General features: G+C 37.7%; 1 protein-coding gene and 1 non-coding gene across 6 annotated transcripts in view; one reads left to right on the top strand and one right to left on the bottom strand.

Annotated features, from left to right (window-relative positions):
* The window catches only part of LOC150057050 (uncharacterized), a 69,684-nt gene that overhangs the window by 28,044 nt on the left and 19,790 nt on the right, over positions 1-21,850 (top strand). The window lies entirely within an intron of this gene.
* On the bottom strand, positions 11,617-11,722 carry LOC150057051 (U6 spliceosomal RNA). Its single transcript, XR_016537209.1, has one exon. It is a non-coding gene; the product is annotated as a U6 spliceosomal RNA (small nuclear RNA).

The following is a 21,850-nucleotide window of genomic DNA, read 5'->3' as shown; positions in this document are numbered from 1 at the left end:
TGATACCTATTTTTAGTTGGACTCTTAGTTGATTCTTACTGTTCTGAACACTGTCGCAACAAGTAATAGAAGTTTTATAGCAACATGCCTTAATTTATTAACATCTTTTTGAGTAGCTTCTGTCAATTTAATGCCTGGTAGAGCTAAGCCATATCCTAGGTATGATTGTTAGAGTCTCTAAATTTTTATAACAATTTTATAATAGTTTTGTATGGAAAAATAGATTGAACAATTTAACATTTCTTTAGCAAGAAATGGAACTGGGACTCAAGTATAGGTTAGACTATGTCTCCTCATCTTTGGACTACTTGGCTGTCTTTTTTAACTTAGAATTTTTTTAAGGTCGGAAATTCCAATGAAGAATTGAGTGCATCTTAATGATACTTTATAGGATTAGAAGGTATGTTGATTTTTCTCTGTGAAGTTGAGTGAAGAAATCTGTAAATGGCCATTTAATTAAAGGTAGAGATATTTATTATACAATTTAATGTTTCAATGGTTTCTATAAATTATACATTTCTGTAATTGGTAATCACATATCTGCAACATTTTTATTTGAATTGCTTATATATGCTGTTAGCACGTTAATGTTTAAGGTTTAATACGTTCTCATTTTCACATTTAAAATATGTAGTGTTCAATAAAAATGCATTGTTAAATAACATAAATTGAGTTCTTAGTCTTTAGGCAGTATTTCCTAAACTGTCATTTGTAAGTGGTATTATTTTTCTCTCTGCTTAAGTGGGATAGCAGTAATGTTTAGAAACTCTATTAGTTTTCTTTGTGTTTTATGAAACTTTAATTTTCCAAACTAAAAGAACAATAAAGGTGGCTTTGTAAATAACATGTTGAATCAAATAATCAAACTATATAAGGAAAATCGCCTCATTTCAAAATGAAGAATTGTTATTTTAAAGTAATTGTGGAGGCTGCAGAGGTTAGAAGAACTGTTTGATTCTAGAAGAGTTTGGTCAGTAAGGTTTAAAGAAAGAAGGCATCTTCATAAGTCAAGGTAAAGCAGCAAGAATTGATGATCTAGTGCAATGGAGATCTAGTTAATTGATAAAGATGGCCACACAAAACATGTTTTCAATGTAGATGAAACAGTTTTACACTGGAGGAGCGATCCCTCTAAGACTTTATATAGCCATAATAGGTAGAGAAAGCCGACACTGTTTAGGTGAGTAATATTAAAGTTGAATCAATTCTAATTTACCATTTCAAAATACCTAAGGCTCTTAAATCTACTATCTCTGTGCTTTATCAATGGAACAGCAATGCCTGATGACAGCACATCTGTTTACATCATGATCTACGGAGTAAGTGTAGTACTGTTGACCTGCTGCTGAGTGGGGGAAGAAAAGCTTCTTTGGCAGTACACCTGGTCCCCCAAGAGCTCTGATGGAGATGGACAAAATTAGTGTTGTACTCAGGTCCACTAACACAAAAATCTACCGGGCAGCACATGGATCAGCATAATTTCAACTTTTCGGGTATTACTAGTGGAGAAACACTTTCCATAGGATTAAAGCTGCCATTAATAGGTCTCCTGTTGTACCTGGCAAAATAGGTTGAAAACCTGGAAGGGATTCACCATTTTTGATAGCATTAAGAACAGTTTTAGGAGGAGGTCAAAATACCAACATTAAGAGGAGTTTGTGGAAGAAGTTGGTTCCAGTCTTCATGGATGACAAGTATTCAAAACTTAGTAAAGAAATTAACTGGAGATGTGGTGGAAATAAAACTAGAATTGGCAGGAAGATTGTGCTTCAATGCCTACATTTTAAGGAGACCTTATGCATCCTTAAAACAAGATAAAAATGGGCTAGTGAGGTCAAGTCACTGGATTCAATCATTTAGTAGCTACAAATAGCAAGACTTTAGTACCCGCCATAGCAAAAACATGATTTGTTGAAGGCTTACCGTTATTAGCAGTAAACTATTTTTAAAGTATATGCAATTTAAAAGGCAAAGCATTATGTCTTTAAAATTTAGACTATTATAGTACAAATTTAATTTGGTAGTCTAACTTTTACATGCACTAGAAACCAAAATGTGTTAATTATTTTATTGTAGTGGTCTGAAAGCAAACCTGCATTGTCTGCAATTTCTTTATTGGGTCGCTTTACTCTGGAGTTCCTCAAAGCATCGTTGTGTTGTTTGGTTTTCTGTTACTTCTCTTTTTTTTTTTTTTGAAGATATTTCACAGTTTATTATGAAAGCAAAGGGAGAGACAACAGTACAGTGTTTTTTGTTCTTTTTTGTTGTTCTTTTCTGTTTTGAATCATGGGCTTGAACTCAGGGCCCTAGGTGCTGTCCCTGAGCTTTCTCACTCAGGGGTACTACTATGAACCATGGTGCCACTTCTGTTTTTCTGGTGGTTAACTGGAGATAAGAGTCTCACAGACTTTCCTGCCTTGGCTGGCTTTGAGCTGAGATTCTCGGATCTTAGTCCCTTGAGTAGCTAGGATTACAGGTGTGAGCCACTGGTGCCTGTCAATAAATAGCAGAGTTTTGATTTTTGAACCATTAAATGTTTAACAGTTAACTTTTCTAATTTCTAGCATGGTTGTTCGGTGAACTTGAGGAGCTTGAGTTAGTTTCAGCCAAAATAAGTCATTTGTTTAGTCTTGAAGTTCAGCGATTTTCTTTTGCCTTTTGATCACTTTTTCACTTTTGAGTTAGACATACAGATCTTCTCTCTCTCTCTCTCTCTCTCTCTCTCTCTCTCTCTCTCTCTCTCTCTCTCTCACCAGACACAGGCAAAAATAAGCAAAAATTTTTAATATAGTAGTAAGAGATGCTGTGAGAGATCCAGAAGGATATAATTTGATTCGTGTATGTGTGCTCATGTACCAATATCAGGGCTTGAACTCGGGGCCTCATGCTTTTGTTTGGCCTTTGACACAGCTGGCAACCTACCACTTGAACCATGCTTCCAGCCCTACTATTTTCTAGTAAATTAGAGATGAGTCTCTGTTTGAGACCTCAGTCTCCCAGGTCTCTTCTTCCAGAGTAGCTTTCTAGGCATGTGCCACTGCCACCCAACATAAAACTTTTAAAAATCAAATTTATCAAAGATACTCACCCTCTTTATTAGCGTAGACATTTAGTAGTTGACCTGTATCACTCAAAACAATTATTTTTCTATATGCTGAGTGAATATACTGGTAACTTTTTTTTAAAACCTTTTCCTATGTGGGTTGTTAGTATAATCCGAAAACATTGATATGTTCCCATTTTCAGTGACAAATTGCTACAATAGTTCCACAGAACAGACTGAGCAGCTCATACAAATCTATTTCTTTGAAAAAAAGAAGATTTTTGTTTTAAAATCAAGCTTAATGAGAATAATAAGCCTTTTTTTAATTTCTTGTTTTTCATGCAGACATTGCCACCTTGTTTTTTAGACATAATGTTCTCTGTAATGTTTATGTGACAGTCTGATTCCTGCCTACCTGCAGTTATGTATTGTTGGTTAATTACAGGCTGGGCTTCTGAGTCAAGACAAACATCAGTTCAGGTTGATATTGGCTTTCTATTTTTATAATACAGTTAAAGAGAAAGTTAAGGACAGGAAGTCAGAATTTTGTAACAAGATTCAGTAGACAAAAGAGCATACAATGGAGAGTAGCAAGCATTTGGTAATATGTTAATATAATTGTTACTGCATTTTAAAGACGAATTCTAAGATTTTAGTAATGCACCAATGTTCTCCACTTATTAGACTATTTGTTCTTACTTGGAAGTAGGAGAATTCATTAAATTTTTAGGACCAGTATCTTATTTATGCAGGCATGGTGAATCAGTACCTATAATCCCTGTACTTGGGAAGCTGAAGTAGGGAGATTGCCAATTTGTGCTTCATAGTGAGATCCTGTCCAGAAAAACAATAATTATCTTCTTTATAGGCAGGGTAGGTGACATTAGAGAAGATAAATCAAGAAAAACCAGTTCAGTTTTAGTCATTGAAACCTTTCCAGTAAGATGTTGATTAGTTGCTATGGGCTGAAATTAATGTGGAACGTTCAAGCAGTGTATAAGGCAATGATTTTAGACTTATTGGAAAGCAACAGATCTTTAACAAGTTGGGTGGTGGTGTGGTAAAAAAGCAACTGAAATATTCAAAATTAAGAGCATGAATATGAACTAATTTTAGGTAAACAATATTAATAGATAACAGCAGGCCATTATGATAGTGTAGTTCCCATTTCCTGGCAGCATTATGCATGTAGACTGGTTCTGATCTTAATTGGGCAAAGTTAATAACTACCTCTTGTTTGGTTGTGTGTGTGTGTGTGCATGTGTTTTAATGAAAAGTAGGTGAAGTTAACCATCTGACAGATTTGAAAGTTTTTATTTTGCACCTTGAGTAGATGTTACAAGATGTTTCTTAAATGTTCAGTGAAATTTGGGGATTTGGGGGTACATCAGCTAAATGATCCCAACCAACATGACCTGTCAAGAAATATTTGACTTTCTCATCAGAGTAGTCATTAGGTACATCAGAGATAGCTTGGCTGTATATGCCTTTAAGCGGATAATCATATTCAGATTATACAGTTGGCATGATGGGCCAGGCTCCTACAAGTAGCCTATTTGTGCTTGTCATTTGAAATTGGGGAGGCTGCAGTTCACTCAGGAAGACATAGAAGAACACTTGGGAAGCAGCAGTGAACAGTCACAGCCTCAGTGTTTGTCCCAGCATTGCTGGTTTGCTGAGATGCCACTGCCAGTGACATCACATCTGTTGGGTATGAGGCCAGTTCTGGAAGTAGGGATCTGTTGAATAGAAGCTGGCTGGCTAATTGCTAGGCTGTTGTCACCCTGAGTTTATTTACTTATTGTCAGTTGAGGGGCTTGAACTCAGGACCTGAGCACTCTCCCTGAGCTTTTTCACTCAAGGCTAGTGCTCTGCCACTTTAGCTACATCTCTACTTCTCGTTTTTTGGTGGTTAATTGGATATCATGAGTCTCATGGACTTTTCCTGCCTAGACTGGCTTTGAATTGTAATCCTTAGATCTCAGCCTTCTTAGTAGCTAGGAGTACATGTGTGAGCCACTGGTGCTGGGCTTGCAATTGACAATTCTTAATGATTTAGATGATGTATTACTAGGGTCTTGAAGAAAGAGTTGATCTTAGAAATTGGGAGGGGATTGAGGGCAAATGGTAAGAGTTTGCCAAATTTTAAAATTTCTAGTGTTTTGGCAAACTATGGGACCACAAAAATTTGTTGCAGTTCATGTGTGCATAGAGTTTTATAGTTTTCCGTTGTTTCCTAATTCTTGCATAGAATAAGTTGAATTTCGGAGCGACTGTATCAGAGTGCCTCCATGACTACTGCTGTTGGGTAGTAGGATTGCAATTGGAGGTTAGAATTTGTACTTCTACCTTTCTTTCTTGAATACAAGTAATAGAATATAGCCTTTTACTTGTACATATGGATTAAGTGTATCTCTGGTTTTAGGGACAAGTTTGAAAGCTTGTACAGAGGAGAAAGACGAAAGACTTGTGGTTCTAGCCGGACAGGTTAGTAATAGAACACAGGTTTTGGAGACTACACTGAAACAGGATATTCTGCTTTCATGAAGTCAGGATTGGAAAGAAGAAGAAGGGATGTAAAGCCTTTGTCTTTAGAGAACTTGGAAAGCCAATTTCCTTCATTGATTTTAAGGGTTAAGAGTTAGAATACCTTAAAAGGAAAATGAAAGAATGGAAACAGAAAGGTAACTACTCAGTGTAGCTGGGCACTGGTGGTTCATGCTGACATAAATCCTAGGTACTTAGGAGGTTTAGATCTGAGGATCCCAGTTTGAAGTTAGCCAGGCAAAGAAGTTCCATGAGGCTCTTACCTCTAAAAATCTGAAGGAAAAAAAAAAAAAGGCTGGAAATGTAATTGTGTCTCAATTGGTAGATCCCTAGCCTTGAACAAAAAGAAGTTTAGGAACTATGTCAAGGCCCTGAGTACAATTGTCAGAACTGGCACGAAAGAATCAAAAACTTCAGTGGTGATTTTGTTGTTGTTTAGCCACTTGATGCTAGGATGTACTAGATCTATTTAAGGGTACATGCTTTAAGGGAATATTAATGTAGAGATGGTAGAGTATTTGATTAAATTATGTGGAAAATGGATATAAATTAGGTAGAAAATGAGACAAACACTGCACTTGGAACCCTTAGGTGGGCCTTTAGGGAGCAAATGATAAAATATATTATTGGTGTTTATTATAAAACAAGAATAGAAAGAGAGTGTTGAGAGTTAAAGCAGTAAAAATTGGACCAAGAGAATGAGAATATTAGATCAAGTTGGCTAGTTGAGGATAAGAAAAAGCATTTTGCTTTCTTAGCATAGCAGAGTAACAGTGACGCATAATGAATAGAATACTTTTGTTCTCATTATGCTACAACGTGGAATCCCTTTACAAATTGTATGACTTACATTGTATGTAAAGAAAATATCTTTTTGTTTCTATAAAGACAATGTTGATGAAGTATGACTAGAGAAAATCTAGAGTCTATAAAAATCAAGCAAATCAAATGATTTTTAATATTGATTTCTACCGGATAGTGCTTAACAGGCTAAAGACTAAATAGGAGATATAGTACTTATAATTTAGATAAGGAGAGGTAAAAATCTCATATTTTAGATAAGGAGAAGTGAAATTACACCCACAGTCTGTGGAAGGATGTGTAGTAATTGCACTCAGGCTCTTGTTTCTTAGTCATTTCCTTTCCTGTACGGAAAATGTTCCTATTATGTGAGTAATGTCAGCTTAAAATGTTAGTGACTCATCAATGAGTGCCAATCTTTGTCAGTTGTCAAATTGGCTACCCAGATAAATTCATGGGGATTCTATGGCAGTTATATGAGTGTTTGTTTATTTATTTGTTTTTATATTAAAAATAGCATGAAGAATGATTGAAAATAAGTGCATTTTTAGTTTCTTGGTTTTGTACCTACATTCAAAAAAAATTTTTTTTGCCAGTCCTAGGGCTTGAACTCAGGGTCTGAGCACTGTTGTTGGGCTTTCCTCAAGGCTAGCACTCTACCACTTGAGCTTTTTCTACCACTTCCAGCTTTTTCTGTGTGTATGTGGTACTGAGGAATCAAACCTAGGGCTTCCTGCATGGCGGTAAGCACTCTACCAATAGGCCAGAATCCAGACCCACATTCAGAATTTTAATAGACAAGAAACTTTGCTCTGATTTTGGGTTTATGTGCCAAGGGACTCATCCCACTGAGCAAAATCCAGACTATAATTATATTTTATAAGCTGTTGGAGTGAATATGGTGATACTAGCTGTTGATAAAAGCCTAAAGAAGATATAATTTAGCCATTGAATTATACTGCTTACAAATATGATTTTTTTTTTTTTGCCAGTCCTGGCCTTGAGCTCAGGGCCTGAGCACTGTCCTTGGACTTTCTCAAGGCTGGAGCTCTACCACTTGAGCCTCAGCACCACTTCCGGCTTTTTTCTATGTATGTGGTACCAAGGAATCGAACCCGGGTCTTCGTGCATGCTAGGCAAGCACTTTAACCACTAGGCCAAACTCCCGGCCCCTATAGATATGATATCTATTATTTTTATACAACTGAAAGTCCACTTACTGAGTGTAGTTAAAGTAGTAAAGAATGTGTTTAGTATACTTGCACTCTACTGGTGCGTTTAATCCCTAGCACCAAAACAATAAAAACAATAAAAGTCCACAATTCCACTTAACAACATTGCCAAGTACAGACAGATAAAGTGGAAAGCAAACCAAAGAAACAAACCTAGAAGACAGCCAGAAAACGTGAACATGTGAACTATCTCTTTGACAAAAGATAAATTCTATTGAAGAATGATGTTTAACCTCTGTGACTTGGACCTACTACAAATTCAACTTTTCATCTTAAAGGAAACAGAAAGCTACTTGTGAGATGAGATCCAGGATGACAGCCACTCTATTTCAAAGTTTCTAGACAACAACTTCACTGCTAATACATGAATGCTTAGGATCTTCTGAAGAAGTGATAGTGATAGAGTGCTTGCCTAGCATGCATGAAGACCTAGGCTCCATTCCTTAGTACTACAAACATAGAAAAAAGCCAGAAGTGGTGCTGTGGCTCAAGTGGTAGAGCTCTAGCCTTGAGAAAGCCCAAGGCCAGTGCTTAAGCCTTGAGTTCAGGCCCCAGAACTGGAAAAAAAAAATAGTGAATCAAAAAGTGGACAACATCTAGCAAAAGGAAAATAAAACTGTAGTGTACCCTGAAGCATGAGGTTGAGTGGTTAGTATGTTGAACATTTTCTGACCATTTCTTGTGCACAGAGCTCAGATCAGGTGTAACTGACAGGCACTCAGGAGCACAGAGTAGAAATAACAGGTTGTTCCCAGCTTAGGTTTGTTGGGGTTTTTTTTGGATACCCACATGAACCTGGATATAAACTATACATCTAAGTGACTTAAGCTTGATTTTTAAAAAACAGTATAGAAAGAGGTAGAGCAAAAGTGCTCATCACATACAGGATCAACTGGTGTGCATCTTTTGGGTGTTGGGGGGAGGGGAGAGAATAAATATATATGAACTTGGGTACACATTGATTGAGGACCTACTGTAGTACCTGATCTGATAATAGATGCTCTTTGACATCAAGAACAAATACAAAAACAGCTCGCTCACTGAGTAGTGAGTTGAACTTTTTGAACTTCATTTGGAACATGACTGAAATCTAAAAAAATTCTGATTTAAGTAGAGATTTCATGCTCTGCTTATGTAGGCAGTACCTTTCAAAGACCTGACATTGTTGGGGTTTTTTGTTTTTTTGTTCTTTTTCTTTTGTAAATACTGATGGGGGCAGGGAGCATGACCTAGTGCGTAGAGGTAGAGTGCTTGCCTAGCATGCACGAAGGCCTGGGTTCTATTTCCTGGAACCACATACGCACAGAAAAAGCTGGAAGTAGCACTGTGGCTCACATGGCAGAGTGCTAGCCTTGAGCAAAAAGTGTCCAAGGATAGTGTTCAGTTCCTGAATTCAAGCCCCAGGATTGGTAATTAAAAAAATAAAGTCTGATGAGGTTCTCTTTAGCATGTGGTAGCAGTGGAAGTTGGAGCAGTTCCAGAAAGAAGAATAAAATTAGATCTGACAGCTTGCAAACATTTGAGGATATGAAACTTCTGTAAAAAGCTTATAGAACTTCAAAAGCTTAACTGTAGTACCTGTTTGAAAAGAGCCAGAAAGTAGCTTAGCTCCTAATACCTGAAGACTGATTTTTGTGTAATTTTTTGGTGCTAGTTTTGGGTCTTGAACTCTGGGTCTGGGTACTATCACTAAGCCTTTTTGCTTTTTTTGCTCAAGGCTAATGCTCTATCATTTGAACCACAGCTCCACTACCAGATTTTTTGGTGGGGGGGGGTGGTTGGTGATTAATGGCAGATAAGAATGTCATGGACTTTCCTGCCCAGGCTGGCTTTATACTACAACCCTCAGATCTCAGCCTCTTAAGAAGCCAGGATTATAAGCATGAGCCACCAGTGTTAGAAATAATCACAACACCACAGGAATTTTGTTGCTTTCTGCTATTGCTTTCTAATTGTACATGTGATGGACTTAAATACTAGGTGGGAGCTGGTGGCTCATTCCTGTATTCCTAGCAACTTAAGAGGCTGAGATATGAAGATCATGGTACAAAGCCAGTCTGGCACAAAAGTCCTGAGACTCTTATCTCCAGTTAACCACCAGAAAACTGGAAATGGTGTTGTGGCTCAAGTGGGAGAGCACCAGCCTTGAGTTGAAGAGTTTAAGAACAGCGCTCAGGCCCTGAGTCCAAGCCCCACGACTGACAAAAACCCTCCAAAATACTAGACTTATAGTATTCAGAATTTTAAGTTTGTTCTTTTGAGGCCTACTTTTGGAAAAAAAAATTTTTTCAAGGGCATGGTACTTCTGAATCTTATATTTGAAAAGGTTTAGAAATGTATTTGCTAAGTTTATTTTTAAGACAACAGCTGTGGTGAGTGGTTGTTTTTTGTTTTTTTTTTTAATCTTTGGGCCAGGAGTTTGGCCTAGTGGTAAGAGTGCTTGTCTAGCACGCATGAAAACTGGAATTCGATTCCTTGGTACTACATACATAGAAAAATCCAGAAGTGGTGCTGTGGCTCAAGTAGTAGAGAGCTAGCCTTGAGAAAGCCCAAGGACAATGCTCAGGCCCTGAGTTCAAGACCCAGGACTGGCAAAAAAAAAAATTAAGTAATTGTACCAAGGAGTTGCCATTTTACAAAGCAGTATAAGAGGGCTGGGAGTTTGGTCTAGTGGTAGAGTGCTTGCCTAGTATGTATGAAGACCCATGTTCAATTCCTCTGTATCACATACACAGAAAAAACAACAAAAAAACAGAAGTGGTGCTGTGGCTCAAGTGGTAGAGGTCTAGTCTTGAGAAAACCCATGGACAGTCCTGAGCCCAAGGCCAGGACTGGCAAAAAAGGAAAAGCAGTATAAGAATACAATTCAGGGCCAGGAGTTTGGCCTAGTGCCAGAGTGCTTGCCTAGCATCCACAACACTCTGGGTTCAATTCCTCGGTACCACATACATAGAAAGAAGCCAGAAGTGGTGCTGTGGCTCAAGTGGTAGAGTGCTACCTTTGAAGAAAGCCCAAGGACAATGCTCAGGCCCTGAGGTCAAGCCCCAGGACTGACACACAAAAAAAATACATCTTGATCAATGTCATCCCTTTCAATGTTCTCACCCATCCATCCCAACCCACTCCTTCTCTCACTTCCTTTTTTTTTAATTAAATTTATTTTTATTGTAATGCATAGAGGGGTTACAGTTACATTCTCCAGATAGTTGCATTACTTCTCACACACTGATACCCCTTCTCATGTTTTTGTCCCCATTTCCCTCCCCCCACCCCCTCCCAATCATTGTTTTCCCCCTTCCCGTTCCTATTTCAAATAAAAAAAAGAGAGATAACATCGTACATTAAGAACAACAATCACACTAGATAAACCCCATATCCTAAAGTTCCTTTCATTTACTCTCATCCTATATGACCATACATACATACATAGCCTTTGAGCTATTGTAATCCTCTGCTAGAGAGTGTTAGGTGTGTACTAATTATTATAAATGAGGGAAACCATTGAGCCTATGTTCCTTTGAGTCTGGCTTACTTTACTTAATATTATTTTTTCCAAGTCTTTCCATTTCCTTACATATGGGACAGTGTCATTCTTTCTGATGGCAGCATAGAATTCCATTGTGTATAAGTACCATATCTTGTTGATCCAATCATCTACTGAGGGGTAAGTGGTTGGTTCCATATCTTTGTTATGGTAAATAGAGCTGCAATGAACATCGTTGCGCTAGTGGATTTATTATGTCCTTGTTTCTGGACATTTGGGGAAATGCCAAGTATTGGAATTGCTGGGTCATAGGGGAGCTCTATGTTTAGTCTTTTAAGGAACTGCCATACTGCTTTCCATAGTGGTTGAATGAGTTTACACTCCCACCAACAGTGTAGTAGAGATTCCTCCTGGCCACATCCCCTCCAGCATCTGTTGTTACTAGTTTTCTTGATCATGGCCATTCTAACTGGAATGAGGTGGAATCTCAAAGTTATTCCCTCACTTTCATTAATTTTTTTTCCTTCATGAATTTGTGTGTCACCCTTGTGCAGGGGCCATGCTAATCTCTGTATCATTCTAATTTTAGAATGTGTGCTAACAAAGTGAGAACACTTTCATTAATTTTGTAGGATATCTGTTGAACTTAATTTGCCTATTTTCCCCTCCCTCCCTCCTTACATGCCACCCTTCCCCCCCCCCACTTCTTCCTTTTAACTCTAGGCCTGGGTGCTGTCCCTGAGCTCTTTTGCTCAAGGCTATTGGTCTGCCACCTTGAGTCATAGTGCCACTTCCAGTTTTCTGGTGGCTAAGTGGGGATAGGAGTCTCATGGCATTTCCTGCTCACTGGCTTTGAACCACGATCCTCAGATCTCAGCCTCTTGAGTAGCTAGGATTTGAGGTCTGAATCACTGGTGCCTGGCTACATTGAACTCTTGATTGCATTCCCCCCACCTCCCTTATTAGTCTGCCCAAGTCCTCAAGTGCCTGCTCCCTCCTTTCAACCATCTGATCCTTGGTGGTCGTTTTGTTGAACATTGAGTTTACTTTTCTAAATCTTTCCCTTGAGTCCACTATATTTCATTTAATACATTTGTATACACATGCATACTACCTAATATATTTATTGACAATAGTTTGTAAGCTAATTCTAGATACCACATATGAAGGAACATATATAGCGTTTCTCTTTCTGGGCCTGACTTCCTTCACAACATATTTTTTCTAAGTCCATTTCTTTACAAATAGTATGATATTCTTTCTAATGGATGAGTTAATTTCCATTGCATATGCATACCACATTTTCTTGATCCATTAGTCTATTGAGTGGCATCTTGGCTAACTCCATACCATGGCGATGTTGAATACTGCTACAGTGAACTTTGTTGTGCTGGTAGCTTTACTGTAACCTAGTTTGCTGTCTTTTGGATGAATTTCCAGAAGTGGAATATGTTTAGTTTTTTGAGGAACCTCCATACAGCTTTTGTGGTATTTTGTTTTTTAACTTAGGACCTAAGCACTATTCTTGAGCTTTCTCAAGGATAGCACTCTACCACTTCAGCCACAGCACCACTTCTGTCTTTTTCTGTGTATGTGGTACTAAGAAATGGAACCCAGGGCTTCTTGTATGCTAGGTGAGCACTCTACCACTAGGCCACACTCCCAGCCTTGTAGGTTTTTTTAAAGTCAGGATAATGTATAGAGGGGTCACAGTTACATTCATCAGGTAAATGGATGCATTACTTCTCAAACTTTGATACCCTTTCTTATGTTTTGGACCCCCTTTCTGTCCCTCCACCCCCTCCAAATCATCTTGTTTTCCCCCTTCCCTTCCCTATTTCAAATAAACAAATAAGCATATATACAATATACTAGGTAACAAAGTCAGATACAGTAGCCCTTGTGATGGTTTTTTTTTTTTGTGATGGTTTTTTTAATGTGTCAAATATATTGAGAATTTGAGAAGTTATAGCAAACCAGACTCTTAGCATCTGCTACTAATGGGATTTACCAATAACTTTGTTATGTGAACATATATTAATATCCTTCTCAAGATATGAGTGAGGTAGTATATGAATTTTTGTAAGATGCTATGTAGGGAAACTGACTTTAAAAAATTTGTATGGGAAGTGACATTGTGGCTTAAGGGGTAGGGTGGTGGCCTTGAGCTGAAGAGCTCAGGATCAACACCCATGATCTACCAAAAACAAACTTTGTATGGATCCAAGTGCTAGTGTCTCACACCTGTAATCCTAGATACTCAGAAGGATAAGAACTAGGGATCTTGGTTCATAGCCAGCCTGAGCAGGAAAGATATTCTTTAACCTCCAAAAAGCTGGAAGTGGAATTGTGGTTCAAATGGTAGAGTGCTAATCTTGAACACAAAAACTCAGTGACAGCACCCAAGCCCTAAATTCAGGCCAAGGACCAGCGCGCGCGCGCGCACACACACACACACACACACACACACACACTGTGTGGAAGCTGGATGTGGTAGTTTGTGCCTATAACCCACCTACTTGGAGAAGAAATGGTAGGATAGTGAGTTCAAGATGAGCCAGGCAAAGTTATCTAGACCCTAGAAACAAGCTATTCACTGCACTTTTGCTCTAGTTTTTAGAAAGTTGCTGCTAAATGATTGCTTTCCAAGTTGTCAGAGTTAGACATTTTCAAAGATATTTGTGACAAGATTTTTTTGCTAAGTAATGTGTCTTTTTTCCCATGTATGCAAATTCCATAATGACCAGTTAATTGTGAAGAATTCCTGGTAAGTAGCACTCAGTTTTTATTTTTGTTATTGTTGTGAACTTCAAAGTTTTAAAATATTTCCTTATTATTGGCTTAAAAACATTGTGCCCTGAAGTTTCTCTAATATGAGTATTCCATTAAAAGGCATTGTTATCCTGATATGGAGGTGCACACCAATTCAGGAGGCTGTGGCAAGATCACAGATTGGAGGCCAATCTTAAAAAGCTGGACCCCAGAGCCGGGGGGTTTGGCTTAGTGGTAGAGTGCTTGCCTAGCATGCATGAAGACCCAGGCTTGATTCCTCGGTACTACATATATAGAAAAAGCCAGAAGTGGTGCTGTGACTCAAGTGGCAGAGTGCTAGCTTTGAGGAAAAAGCCCAAGGACAGTGCTCAGGCCATGAGTTCCAGTCCCTGGACTGGCACCCAAAAAAACCCAAAAAACAAAATGCAATCTTTGTTCAGGATAGATATAATAAAGTCAGTGTACTGAGAAATAAAATAGAAGTTAACTTTGAGGATTTGTAGTTGTTACCTTAGCCATCAACAATAAACTCTAAAGTAATATTACTTCAAAGTAATCAATTTACCTTCAAGTTCACTAGCAGTAACATAAACATTCAATTATCACACTATAGTTTGAACTGAATTATTCCTACTCAATGAAAGTTTAGTAATCAAGCAATACAATCACTAAATCACCTTCTTTAGAAGATAAAGATTAATAATAAGTTTTGAGTCTTAGTAGATAGAAATTAGTTTGCACATAGAGTATTTTTGGTATGGAATAGATTAATGTTGATCAATCAAAGTTTATGTTCAATAAGTTCATAGATTTATTGTTCCAGAGTAGGTCTTAAATTTTGAAAAAACTATATACATTTATTTTTCATTTTCTCTTGGCTTTGCCTAATTGAATCACTGGAAAAGTCTTACAGAGGTACATCTATTTTTTTCTATAGTACATATTGGCTAAGTGCATTGGCTTATGCTTGTAATTATAGCTACTTGGAATTAAAGAGAAAGAAGATTACTTGGAGGCAGAGATAAATAAATCAATTAACACCCCCGACATAAAAAAAAAAAAGTTCGCAAGACCCTATCTCAAAGAACAAGCTGGCTATAGTGTTCTTGTCTGTAATCCCAGTTATACATGAGGGATGTGTTGGAGAATCTCAGTCCAAGGCAAGGCCAGGCATTAAAACACATGGTCTATGGTTCAAATTATAGAGTGCTTGGCTACCAGGCATAAGACCCTGAGTTTAGACACCAGTATAATTACACATCCCATTTAGAAAAATGAGTTTTGCATTATCCTTTCTTTTGCTGTATTGAAAGAGTTTGTGAAAAATTAGTTTTAAGTCTTTTTTAAATTGATAGAATTAACCAGTGCACTCATCTGGATCTAGACTTTTTGTGTATGTATGAAGTTCTGCATATTTTGAAAAATCTACCCTACTTCCTTTTCCAAGTATTGTTCTTTTTTTTTTTCCATTTTATGTGGATAAGGGAAATGACCTTAATCTCTAATTACTTGTGCTTGGTTCTGAAAGCCCTCTGTGTAGGGGGAAAAGAAAAGACAAACAAGCTCCAGTTCATCTGGTTTATCAAATGTTCTCAATAGAAGCTGAAGTCAGCTTGTGTTTCCAGATTCCCATCTTTATTTAGTTCTTTGACCTGGGACTTTCTTAGTTGGCAGCTCATCAGTATATTTAAGAATAGAATTTTGAATTTTGAGGCCAAGAGTTTGGCCTAGTGGTAAGAGTGCTTGTCCAGTATGTACAAAGGACCTGGGTTCTATTCTTTGGTATCACATATATAGAAAAAGCCAGAAGTGGTGCTGTGGCTAAAGTAGAGTGCTAGCCTTGAGAAAGCTTAAAGACAGTGTTCAGACCCTGAATCCAAGCCCCGGGACTTGCAAATATATATATATATATATATATATATATATATATATATATATATATATATATATATACAATTTGGAAAAAAATCTAGGATTTAGGTTCTTGATCTTTTTCTCTATCTACTTATTTTATTCCTAGCTTGAACTCTGGGTCTGAGCCCTGTCCCAGAGCTCTTCAGCTCAATTCTGGCACTCTACCACTCGAGCCAGAGCTCCACTTCCTGTAATTCTCTTTAATATTATTTTAAGCAATCCAAATAAATAAAATTAAACAAAAAATTTTACCTCTAGCAAGACATGTCATGTATTTTGCACTAGAAATCTCATTGTCCTCCTTTCCCCCCTCCTCCCTTTCCTATTTTTTCACTTATCTCTAGCTTATTTTTGTTATAGTGCATGTTCCTTCACAAACCACTGTTAGTTGTTTTTCAGTAAGTCAATGTACAGATAAAGAATTCTGTAAAATTCAACTTTGATTTGGCTTATGTAAGAACCACATAAGGACATTTAATACTCTTATTCCAGATACTGATTTTCAATACGTTTAAGTTTGAGAAGCCTTTCTGATGACAAACTTGGAGGGCATAATGTCCAATGACATAATGGTTTATAATGAATTTTTTTTTTGCCAGTCCTGAGCACTGGTGTTGGACTTTTTTAAGGCTAGAGCTCTACCACTTGAGCCTCAGCACCACTTCCGGCTTTTTTCTTTGAATGTGGTACCAAGGAATCAAACCTGGGTCTTCATGCATGCTAGACAAGCACTCTAGCACTAGGCCAAACTCCCAGCCCCTAGAATGGGTTTTTTAAATGTACAAAAATAAGCAGTACTTTCAGATGGTCTCATTAGCCAGTATCATCTATATAGATGTTAGATAGGACAAGTGTATGTATTTTTGGTGCAAATTTGGATATATAGATAATGGACAGTACTCCATTCCCAAGGAACTCAGAGTAGACGTCTCTTCTAGATATTCTACTTCTTTAAATGCTACCTGAGATATTGTTAGCCATATGACTTTCATATTTTCTGATGGAGGTGGATAACTAGTTCTTTTATCACATGGTCTGTGACTAAATAAAATTTATATCCTGCATTTGTTGAGTTGATAGTGTTTTAGTTTGGATTGGATGTGTGTGGGTATGTATGCCCACAAACATGCGAGTGCTAAGACTTGACTCATGTCCTAGGCACTGTCCCTTAGCTATGTATGTATGTATGTATGTATGTATGTATGTATGTATGTATGTATGTAAGTATGTATGTAAGTATTTGTGTGTGTGTGTGTGTATGTATGTATGTATGTATGTATGTATGTATGTATGTATGTATGTATGTATGTTCTGGTTGAGGGGCTTGAATTCTGGGCCAGGGTACTGTCCAAAAGCTCTTCAGCTCAAAGCTAGTCCTCTACCACTTTGAGCCACTTCCTCTAGTGGTTAATTGGAGATAAGAGTCTCATAGACTTCCATGCCGAGGCAGGCTTTTAGCTTTTGTATTCAGACCTCAGCTTTTTGAGTAGCTAGGATTACAGGCATTAGCTACTAGCACCCAACCCTTAGCTTTTTCATTCAAGGCTGACACTCTAGCACTTGAGCCACATCTCCATTTCTAGCTTTTTGGTGATTAGTTGGAGATTAGAGACTATCCTGTATGGGCTGGTTTTGAACCACAATCCTCAGATCTCAGCCTCTTGCTAGGATTACAGGTTTGATCCCCTGATACCCATCTATGATAATTTAAAAAATACAGAAAAGTTAATATAATGAACTTGTATACCTTCTACTCAAAATCATTTTCCATATTCACTTTCTATATGAATGTTTTTTATTTACTTATTCTAGTAGGGTTGAGTATAACCTCTCTTGCAAACTGTTCTTTAGAATTTCTTGGTATGTTAAAGAACTGTTCTTCATGAGTGCCAGCTACTCTTCAGGTGGTAACTGGTCAGCAAATGAGGTTGTGCCTCTGTGTGTGTGTGTGTGTATGCATGTGTGTGTGTGTGTGTGTGTGCGCGCGCGCATGCATGTGTGCATGTATGTTTGTGCATGTGTGCGTGTATGCATGCATGTTCATTTACATGTACACTGGTCCTGGGGCTTAAACTAAGGTCCTGGAAAGCCGTTTCTGAATTTCTTTTGCTCAAGGCTAGTGTTCTACCACTTGAACCACAGCCCCACTTCTGGATTTAAAAAAAAAAGGAGATAAAATCTCACAGTCTTCTAACTTAAGCCTCCTGTACAGCTAGGATTATAGGGGTGAGCCACTAGCCACCAAAGACCAAAAAAACCAGAAATCTTCCTAATACTAACGTTTCTTTCTCTGAGTTATTGACACAGCCCCTCTGTATATTTTTCAGATTGTGTTTCATGGAACTGTTTACATTTACAGAAAGTTTGAACAGATGGTACAGAGTTCTCACTTGAATGTAAACAACCTTCTAGCTTTTTAATTTCCCAGAATGGGATATAGTCCTTCGTTAAGAGTTCAGGCCATCTGGGCACAGGTGCTCATCATGTAATCCTAGCTACTCAGGAGGCTTAGATCTGAGGATCATGGTTCAAAACCAGCTCAGACTTAAAACTCTTCTTTCCACAGACTTGTATCTTCAATTAATTACAGAAAATGCAGAGAGTGGTACTGTGGCTTCAGTGGTAAAGTGCTAGCATTGAGCCAAAGCTCAGAGGCAGCTCCTAGGCCCAAAGTTCAAGTCCCAGGACTGGAGGAGTTCAGGCCAGTTATTTATAGAATATATCTGGATTTAGTTGATTGTTTTCCTTGTGATGTCATGAATACTTTTTGTACCCTCTACACTACTTGCCAGGTAAGCCTAGAGACTTGATTAAATTCAGTTAAATAATTCTGGCAAGATTTTTTTTTTTTTTGCCAGTCCTGGGCTTGGGCTCAGGGCTTGAGCACTGTCCTTGGACTTTTCTCAAGGCTAGAACTCTACCACTTGAGCCTCAGCACCACTTCCAGCTTTTTTCTATGTATGTGGGGTACCGAGGAATTGAACCCGGGTCTTCGTGCATGCTAGGCAAGTACTCTACCACTAGGCCAAACTCCCGGCCCATCTGGCAAGATTTTTTTCATAGTATTATATATATTTTCAACTTCTATGCAGCCTTCTGTGACAGTGTTCTCATCACTTCAGTATTTTGGGATACTTTTAGATATCAGTTCTGCCATCAGTTCTTTGTCTTATTTTACCTTGTATAGAATACAGTAGCTGCATTTGTTAAATTGTCCCACTGAGTTCTCTTTCTCTTAATATTAACACTACCTTTCATCTGACAAAATTTCTCTTTTCATATTCCCTTCATATTTCTCTTTTTTTCCCTTGCCTTTTTTTTTTGCACCAGTGACCTCAATATTGTTTCAAATCCTCGGATCTTTCCTTGCTTACTCAATTCAGGCCATTTTAAATTTGCCTTCTATCCCATTTTGTTGGTGTGTCCTATAACCTTTTCCTTTTGATTTTTCCTACCTAGACCTTAATGTATGTCTCCCTTTTGATACTCTTGTTCTTTCTATCTCTGTATCTCTTTCTGGAAATCAGAGAGCCTTGCTCAAGCTAGGCTAGCTCTGTGTGTGTGTGTGCGTGTGTGCGTGTGTGTTCCTTCCAAATGCATATTTCTTGCAGCCTGTTTGAATTTGAAGACATCCTAACCTCAGAATTGTAAAAATCAAATGCATTTTCTTTCGACTGTGGTCCTCAATTCTTTTTCCTGTATGAGCATACCATGGGGTACCTGAATCTAATGCTCTTCTCTCTAGAGCAATGCCCATTCCCTAGTACTATAATTCAGGTCTCCTTTTTACCTCTCCCCTCCCCATCATGGAGCTGTCCCTGAGCTTTTTTGCTAAAGGCTAGTGCTCTACCACTTGGAGCCACAGCTCTACTTCCAGTTTTTGAGTGGTTAATTGGAGAGGAGACTCTCATGGGAACTTTTCTACCTGGGCTGACTTTGAACCCCAATCCTCAGCTCTCAGGCTCTTGAGTAAATAGGATTACAAGTGTGAGCCACTGGTGCCCAGCTTCTAACATTTCTTTATCCTCATACCATTTCAGCCACTTTTTACTGATAATAATGGCAGATTTCTATAAGTCTAGCAATTTTTCTTTTTAGTGCTGGGAGTGTTTCATGTATATGCTAGGCAAACTCTCTCTCACTGAACTATATCCCCAGTCCCCAACCTAATTTCTAATTTTTCCACATCAAATTTGCACATATGTATATTTCATTTCATACAAAAAGTTGTTGTCAAATATCATTAAAATTGTCCAACTAAAATGTTTTTCCTACTATTGGAGCTTCTAATAAAGAAGAAGAAACATTCTATCAGGTATTTTTAGTTTTACTCCATGTAAATTCTTAGGAAAGATTCCTTTATTTGATTTAAAATATATTTATTATGAAGTAGGTCATATAAAATGTAGCTATTTGTTAAGACCAATAATATAATGGGTATCTGTGTTAATAATCAGGTTAAGAATAGAATATTATTAATATCTTGGAAGACCTTTGGTAAGAACAAACTCCTCTTCCTAAAGAAAATCACTATTTTGAATGTTTTTATTTATCTCCTTGCTTTTTCTTTTTTTCCATATATTTTATTGTAATTAATAGCAGGGTTACATTATATTCACCAGATGGAAAGTGCATAACTTCATAAACATTGACACCCTCTCTCATGTCTTGGTCCCCATTTCCCTCCCCCTATCCTTGCTTCTTCTTTAGAGCATGTTCCCAAGCAATGTAGTCATTGCCTTGTTTTGAACTTGCTGTAAATTTGGAACTAATTTCTACTGTACAACATTATTTCATTATTTTCAGATACATTAATTTAAGTAGTAACTTTCATTACAATTTAGTATTCCATTTGTTCATACATTGTCTTTTTTAAATGGCATTGGACTTTGAACTCAAGGTCTTAAATTTGTTAGATAGGCCTTCTATCACTTGCGCTACATCCAAGACCTTTGTGCTTTAGTAATTGTTTAAGGTGCCTAGGAAGTATGGCCTAGTGGTAGAATGCTTGCCTAATATGCACAAGCCCTGGGTTCAATTGCTTGGTACCACATACAAAGAAAAACCTGAAAGTGGTGCTGTGGCTCAAGTTGTAGAACACTAGCCTTGAGAAAGCTCAAGGACAGTGCCCAAGTCTTGAGTTCTAAGGCCCAGGACTGACAAAAAAAAAAATGCCTAGGTCACTCACACCCTCTTATTTATACTTTGGGTATAGTTTTTTTTTTTTTTTATTTGCTGAGCTGGGATCTTGTGAATTTTCTGCCCTAGCTGACTTCACTTGAATGCAGTCTTCCTGATCTCAGCCTCTCAAGTAGCTAAGATTACAGACATGAGCCAAAATGCTGGTTCTATTTGTTCTATCTCTTCTATTGATGAATAAATGAGTGCTTCCAGAATTTTGCTGTTACAAAGAATGCTTTATAGATGTGCAGCAGATCGGAGGCAATACTTTCAGTTTTAAAATGTGACCATTATAGGGATATAAAATCACTTTGGTAGTTCATATGAGCATATTAAAAATGAATTAGATACCTACCTTATATTAAGCCCTGGGTTCAATTCCACAGTGCCACATAAATTTAAAAAAAGCTGGAAGTGGCTCAAGGGGTAGTATTAGCCTTGAGCAAAAAGAAGCCCTGAGTTCAAGCCCAAGGACAGGCAAAAAAAAAAGCCAAAAAATAAGCATTTTCCATTTCCAAATAAGCATTTGCATTTTATATATGCATTATAGTTTTACATATGTTTGCATAGGAAATACTGCTTTGTGAAACTGAGGCTATGTGTATGTCTATGGGAGAAGGATTACAGAAATTACAGAATATATCTGTTATTGTTAGGTAGCCATTGAAGGAGCTTGAAAGTTTTGACTTTGGGTTCTATGCCTTGGAATGGGACTTTAAGGTAGAGAAACATTTGGTTTTCTTAGGTAGACAGATGCCTACTGTTCTTCACTGGGACTCCATCTTCTTTCTACTCCCATAAGTTATGAAAAAGGATTCTGGTTACTTTCAATTCTTGTTAACACTGGTATTAGATGACTTAAATTTTTTGCTAATT

This window comes from Megascapheus bottae, chromosome 11, assembly GCF_031878675.1.
Source record: "Megascapheus bottae isolate mThoBot1 chromosome 11, mThoBot2.hap1, whole genome shotgun sequence".
NCBI classification, from domain to species: domain Eukaryota; kingdom Metazoa; phylum Chordata; class Mammalia; order Rodentia; family Geomyidae; genus Megascapheus; species Megascapheus bottae.
Note: the sequence above shows the minus strand (reverse complement) of the source record. Positions and strands in the feature narration are given on the sequence as shown.